The sequence below is a fragment of the Otolemur garnettii genome, unplaced genomic scaffold (assembly GCF_000181295.1).
Source record: "Otolemur garnettii isolate 467f Iridium unplaced genomic scaffold, OtoGar3 scaffold00008, whole genome shotgun sequence".
NCBI lineage: Eukaryota > Metazoa > Chordata > Mammalia > Primates > Galagidae > Otolemur > Otolemur garnettii.
In genome coordinates this window covers 13,766,033-13,773,526 of record NW_003852403.1, presented here as the reverse complement: position 1 = coordinate 13,773,526, position 7,494 = coordinate 13,766,033, and the positions used below count along the sequence as shown (strand labels likewise).

The 7,494-nt window shown below is 51.2% G+C and overlaps 1 protein-coding gene across 1 annotated transcript in view; it reads right to left on the bottom strand.

The window, feature by feature from the left end:
• VSIR (V-set immunoregulatory receptor) overlaps positions 1-7,494 on the bottom strand; it is a 24,184-nt gene that overhangs the window by 15,885 nt on the left and 805 nt on the right. The window lies entirely within an intron of this gene.

Below are 7,494 nucleotides of genomic sequence, written 5' to 3'. Positions count from 1 at the left end.
CCCCCCCCCCAAAAAGAAGATAATAGTAATCTATTTTTCCCACAAGGCAGCAGTCAATGGAAGTCTCCCCTTTAGATGGGGCATCTGTGCTCCAATTTGCTGCAGTCCCCACTATTCCCTAATGTCTCCATGTAAAAGCCTGCTTCAGCCTCTTACCATATTTTCTTGGCCCCATGGACATTTGAATTTGTGATGCATGAGTGTGGCTCCCTGGGCTAGCCAGGGTGGGATTCCACTGCCCAAGTCTATCATCCTACAGATATGACCCTCAGGCTCAGACAGGAGATGACCCACCCAAGGTCCCCAGTGGAAGCCTGCAGAGCAGGGACTAACCAACTATCCTCTGACTGCTAACCTGCAGCAGGCTCAGGGGAAAAGAAGCCCCAGAAAGCCTGGCTGTGCACTTGCTTTTGTCCATGCCAGCCTGGACTTCTGCTTCGTACTGCACAACAATAGCTATGCAAGAAAATTGGAGTGTCTAGGGAAAGGGCTTTCCTACATGCTCCCAGGAATAACCAAAACTCACCCGAAGAGCGGACCCTGGCATGACCCCTGCCCTGTGCTGTACCTGTAGCAGGCCAAGGGGCAGCTCCCACCATCACCCCTCCCAGCAGCTCCAGCACAAGACCTGGAGGGGCTGTTGGGAGGGCAGGCTGGGCGGAGGCAGGGCTACAGCCTGGGGGTGGTGAGGAAGGCAGGCAGAGGAGAGGCGGAGGCAGGAGCAGGAAGTGGAGCCCAAAGCTGACCCGGGTTGGGTGGGGACCAACAAGAGGACAGAAGTGTAGATGGAGAGAGACTGAGATGTGGGTGAGGTGGGGCCAGCTTGGTGGGCAGGCTGGGTGTCCCTATGAACAAGGAGATGGGGGCAGGGCACCAGGCTGAGACCTGTCAGCATCCCAGCAGCAATGGTGTTAATGACCCCAAGATTGATAGCAGAAGGAAGGGATTTTCTGCTCCGGAGTTAAATTTCCTTGAAACCCACAGGGTAACACAGCACAGTTCAAGGACTGCAGGGAGAGTGGAATTGTTCAATCCCCAACACCTCCCTGTCACATACACACAGGCCACCCACCCGGTAGGTCCCAAAAGGACCTCTTCCCCTTTTAGAAAAAAGAAGCTGCGCTGTGATTCAGGTTTGGGGGCCAGAAGTGAATGTTCATTTTTTTTTTTTTTTTTTGAGACAGAGCCTCAAGCTGTCCCCCTGGGTAGAGTGCCGTGGCATTACAGCTCATAGCAACCTCCAACTCCTGGGCTCAAGCGAGTCTCCTGCCTCTGCCTCCCAAGTAGCTGAGACCACAGGCGCCCGCCACAACGCCCGGCTATTTTTTGGTTGCAGCCGTCATTGTTGTTTGGCAGGTCCGAGCTGGGGATTCGAACCCGCCACCTTAGGTGTACGTGGCTTGCGCCTTAGCCGGTTGAGCTATAGGCGCCGAGCCCATTTTTAAGCAAAAGGTCCAGACAGGAGTGAGCCAAGGGTCTACAGGGGTTTTGTCCTGGGGGTATGGAGGGAGGGAAAGAAAACATCCTGTTTGTTGGGTCTAAAACTCTGGCCAGGACAAGGCCCAGAGCAGCCTGTCCTTGGGAGGACAGGCAAGGGCATGGCATTGGGAAAAACAGCATACGGACACGGAGTGGGCCTGCACACGTCCCTGTGTACGGCCCTGGGATTATAATTATTTGGTGGGAGGATGTTTCTTATTGTCACAAGCAGATCCTTTCAGACACCTGGGTCATTGTCAGAGACCGGGAAAAGTGGGTGGGAAGGAAGGCCCCTGGCTCCAGGGTGGCTAGAACATGTAGGACAGGAAAATGACCCAGGCCCTGGGCCTAAGCATGTGCCAGCCGGGAACCTAGTCACTGTGCTTCTCTGGGGCCAGGACCCCAGCGCCCTCTTCCCCCTACCACTGGCTACAGAGCCAGGGAAGTTCCAGGTCTCAGGATTAAAACTCTGGCCTGGGCAGCAAGATCTCTGGGTCTCAGTGCCCACTTAGCTATGCGATTTGGACAGGTCTAATCTTTCTCTGGGCCTCCCTTTCATCTCCTGAGAGATGCCCCACATTCCTAGGCCCCCTATAGCTCTGAAGTCTTGTGAGCTTATGACCACTTATTATGTGTTATGCACTTGCTGAGCTTTCTTTCTTTTCCTTTTCATTTCTCCTCTCCTCTCCTCTCCCTTCTCTCCTCTCCCTTCTCCTCTCCCTTTTCTCCTCCCAATAGCTGCTCACTTTGCTGCCCAGGCTGGAGTGCAATGGCACAATCATAGCTCACTGCAATCTCAAACTCCTGGGCTCAAGAGATCCTCCTGCCTCAGCCTCCCAAGTAGCTGGGACCACAGTTGTGTGCCACCAAGCCTGGCTAAGTTTTCTATTTTTTATAGAAATGGGGTCTCACTATGTTGCTTAGGCTGGTCTTGAACTGCTGATTTCAAGCAATCCTCCTGCCTTGGCCTCCCAAATATTGGGATTACAAGCATGAACCACTGCATAGTAGAGCACTTTGTACTTACCTAATTTAATTCTCATAACACCCCCCAACATGGATATTATCGTCCCCGTTTTAAAGATGAGGATACGCCTCAGAAGAGCTCAGATCCACACCTTGGACAGGCCAGCACTGCAGACAGGAAAAGCCCACATCCCTCCTAAACCCTCCAAAAGCCTCCAGGGTCAGATGTGGCTCACACCTCATCCCTCAGCTATTGAGAGAATAAACTGACCCTGAGCTGACCTCTTGTGCCCTCCATGCAATCCGCCTCAGACGCAAACTGAAAACAGCATTCTTTCATTCCACAAATATTTCCCAGGGTTCTAGCAAGAACCAGGCTCACAGCAGAGAGGGACGAGTCCGGCTTCTGCCCCTTTCGAGCTGTTACATCCTCAGCCTCTAGTAAAAGTTTCTGTCCCAGCATAGGGAAGAGGAACTTTTGTTTGGCATTTTTTCTCAAAGCCAGTTTTTGTGACCTTCACTTCTTTCCTCCCAGCAAGCCCTGGGTGAACTGTGGGTGAGAACAGGCCTGTGTGTTTTCCCTGACTGGGCACAAATGTAGCCTGTGGTCACCAAGGCAATGCCCCCGCCTTTAGAGGTGGGTCACCAGTTTGGTTAGTTGGGCCTAGGAGTCTCCACCCAAACAGCTGAACTCTGTCCAGCTACTGGGAGTTGCCAAACAGACAGTTATTAATCACCTGCTGTTGCTGGCCCTGCTCTAGATACAAACAACCCAGTTGTTGGCCTCGCAGGGGGGCTCCAAAGAGCCAGTCACTCCCTACCAGGGTCCATCCCCCAAGATGGTCCACAGGGGCTATAGGGAAAGACTAGGCTGTGCCTTTACCCAGATGCAGGGCACACAGGGATACAGAGGCAGGGACCAATCAGGACAGAGCTGCCCACACTAAGAAAGGAAGTGCTCCAGGGCAAAGGCTGAGGGCTTGAAGCCAGCAAGTCTGCCCTGCCCACAGGGTTCTTCAGCCAGTGAGGACAAAGGGTGCTCAGATGTGTTTATTGATACCTGCCCCTGCAGGAAGTGTCCATTCATATAGGCCAAGGAGGCCGGGAAGGGGAAGCGGGTTCTATTGGAGGAAGCGGACCTTCCAGCACCTTGGGAAAGCATCCATGCATCCGGGGCTGGAGGTTAGCAGTGAGCATACCTCCCTGGGAGGGCCTGGGCAGCTGACCAGAGGCCCTGGCCAGTGGATGCTTCTCTGGATGACTCTCCCAGACATGCCAGGTCCTCCCTGAGGAGGACGGTATACAGCCCAGGCTACCAGCTAGCCTCATGACCTCATGCTGTGAAGACTTGCTACACCTCTGAGTCAGGTCTTTTTGTCCCCTAGCATCAGGACAGGAGGCTAAGTGGCAGTAATAGCAACAGGGCTCCTGCTTTGTGCCAGCATCCTTCTGAGCACTTTTACTTGCCCTTACTTGATCCTCCCATCCTATGAGGTAGGTACTAATATCATTTCACAGGTGAGAAAACCAAAGCACAGAGAGGTTAAGTAGCTTCCTAGCTAGTAAGTGGTGCTGCCAGGATTTAAACTCAGGCACTTGGCTTCAGGAGGTCTGGTGCCATCTGCCTACTCTCTAGAGCAGTTATTTTCAGCCAGTGTGCTGTGAGAGGATCATAGGTGTGCCACAAAAAAATTTTAAAGATCATTAATTAAATTATTTTCAACAGAAGTTCAAAGCATAGTAAGCATCTTTTTTTTTACTCTTTTTTTAAATTTACATAATTTAAGTGTGCCGCAGAAGTTTAACTATAGGTTCAAGTGTGCCATGAAGCAAAAAAGGTTGAAAAACACTGCTCTGGAGACTAGAGTAGCCAGGGCCTGCCTAGAAGTCCCACCTCCTTTTTGCAGAGGGACACAGGGTCTGGCCAATGAGGAGCGCCCAGCTTGCTGGCAGCATGTATAACACAGATAGTTTTACTTTTGGTTTTACATTAAATAACATTGAATCATCCGTAAAGAAGGTTATTCCCTTTTCAATTCTCTTTCAGTCCTGATGACATCAAAATGAAATTCTCAGTTTAATGCCAATGTCTCTAAAACCTTTCTCTCTCTCTCTCTCTCTAACTCGCTCATCTCCTCTTTATTTCTTTTCTTTTCTTATTTTCTTTTGCAAGGGGCAGCAGCAGGTTTAAGACTCAGAGCCTTCCCCAGACTAAAGTTTCCAACTAGAATTTAATACCCATATTTGGTTTTCTTACTACGTATTTTATGGTTTTGTTCTATTTATGGCAAGTGATAGTAGATTTCCACTTATAGGAGTGATATAAAGTTTCCTTTAAAAATCTACTTACTCAAAAGAATGAGCAAATGTAAAGAAAAAAAATAAGTAAACATGATAATAGGCAGACAATGAAGAAATCATAAAGGTGATAAGCAAATGACTGAAGCTTGGGAAACACGATCATAGATTTACCCTTCAGAAGAGAGTGAATAGAACATGCCACCCAACCTGAGAACATGCCACCCAACCTGCCTTTATCGCACAGATAAAGAAGAAGTATGTGTGGTCCCCCAATGAGTGAACCTCAGAGGTCAGACTTAACCCCAGGTCCCCATGGAAAATAAGATCCTATGTAGACAAGTTAAAGGAACTGGGCCTGCTTGGTGAGTAGCAGAGCAACTTCATTACTGAATTACTAAAGGATGGACAGGATGTTAAAAGGAGACCCTGTAGACACCTCCCTGGACATTTCAAACTATAAGTGCCTATAGGTGCCTACAGGTGGCTGAACTGATGCATCCCTGAGAGTCCGGGATTTTGGAGAAGCCACCCAATACCTTCCCATGCCCTGGGCACCACAGGGACCTGCAGGCAGCAAGGAGCTCAGATGGGAAGCCAATGGCATATGGCCTCTGGAAGCCATGACAATATTATATAGCATTCACAACAAGCCAGGTGCCTTGTTAAGTGTTCATCAGCTCTTCCCAACAGCCATCTGAGGGAGGTCCTATCATCATCCTCATTTTAGAGATGTGGAACTTGTTCCGGGATGCTGAGTAACTTGCCCAATGTCACACAGCAGTATGTGGCCATCTTGGGATCTGAACATAGGTCTTACTAACTTCCAAAGCCAAACAGCAAAGGGCTCTACAGAAGCCCAGGTGTGCAGGGCACACTACCCCAGGCCTAAGACCCCATATACTGTATGCATATAGGGAGGTGGCCTTTTTTAACTTCCCGGCAATGAGCCATCCTCTACCATGGAGGTTACTCCCCAGCAGAACTTTGACCTGCTTGAGGGAAAACAGGAGCAACCAGCCCAGCTCAGTAAGAGCCTCTCAATATTTCTGGCTCTTAGGTGCCCCTGGAATTGAGTATTTTTGCCTCGTGCCATGGACTGGCGGACTGGCCTCAGGCTGTTTCTCTCCACTTCAGGGCCTCTGGGCAGTGGGTTGTGGATTTCCTAAGACCTGACCATTGCTGTGTCAGAGGCTTGCAGCATTGGGTTACTCAACAAGTCAACAAGTAAACAAGGTCCTGCCTAGTTTACTCTTAAGGGGAAAGTGGGGTCTTCCCTCCCTAGCCTCAATGCACCTGAGCTTAAAATTGTTAGTCCCAAAGTTTAGGACTCCTCAGCGCATAAGGACAGGGCAAGGATAGTAACTTCCACAGGTCCTGGGCATGCCTATGGGGAAGAAGAGGCTCTGCCAGCCTTTGGGTTTGCTGGGTTCTGGCTCTTTAGATGCTCCCTACACCCATCTCAGCTTGACTCAGGCCTGGAAAAGGGCATCTTCAATTTCCCTGGGCTCCTAAACACCACATTCACCATTACCATTCTACCTGGTGCTGGCCCAGCCCCTAAATCTGGAAAAACAGTTCTACATGTGCCATGCCATCTCATCTTCTCAGGCACAAAGGCTTTGACCTTTAGCAATTCTACCCAGAGCTACCAGCCCCTCAGCAGTGAGCATTCTTCCCAACTCACAGACCCTCTGTACCTCCTGCTACCCAGCTACCTCCCTTCTTGCACACTGTACTGGGGAGTTGGAAACTACCAGTTGATGCAGTGGAAACCTGCATCAAGCCCTTATTATCTCCCTGAGCTGGACCCAGGAAGGGAGGGCCTTTAAGTGCACCAAGTCGTTTGATAGCCAAGAGGCTCTGCCACCCCAGTGAAGGCTCCTAGGAATGTGGGCAATGGAGGGCAAGGGGCTTTGCTCAACTCTCAGAGCTGCCCTGCTACTACATGTTCCACAAGCTGGGCTCTGGTCCTCTAGAACTCAGTTTCCAGATGGGTTGCTAAATAGGACAGCCCTGCGAAAAAGTGCAGGAAGGGGGCAAGAAAACAGGAAGGGCCTTGTGGGGTCACTTGAGGAGGATGGGGCAGGACAGGTGGCCCATGGGGGGGAGGGGTGCTGGCCTTCCTGCCAGCCATCATCTCCTGCTCCTTCTAGAAGCCATGCCCTGCCATGAGTATGGCCTTGATGCTGGGACTGCCCCAGTCCTACTCCCACCCCTGGTCTCCCTCTCCCTCTGGCTGTCATCTTGGAGAACATCCAGGCTGGGTCTTAGGTAGCCCCTTCCTCCTCAGAGGCCCAGGCCAGCCTCCCGAGTGCTGAGATAACATGCCACCCCAGTTTCTGAGATGTCTTTCAGGCTTTCCCGGTCTCCTCCTCTCCCTCTTACTCATTCCCCTCTCCTCTTCTAGCCCACCCATTGGGTCCCTCTGCCAAGCCCTCTGACTCTCTGAATGACTCACACTTTCCCTGGGACCTCCCCATAAAGTCTGGTTCCATGGGCTGCCTGCTGGCCCCCTCTTCTCTGAGACCTAGCCTCTTCGGCTCTGGGCATTTAAAAACCAGAGCCAGGCTATGGGTACTAGGGCCTCTACCCTCCCCGGAAGCCCTTGCATCCTGGCCAGGATACCATCTGGAGTCTGAGCTTGGGAAGGGGAAAGTGGTGCTTCCCTGTGTGGGGCTTCTGTGTTTGAGCTGAGGAACCTGAGGCCAGAATTATCCCAGAAGGGGCTCATGCTGTGCTGGGAAATGC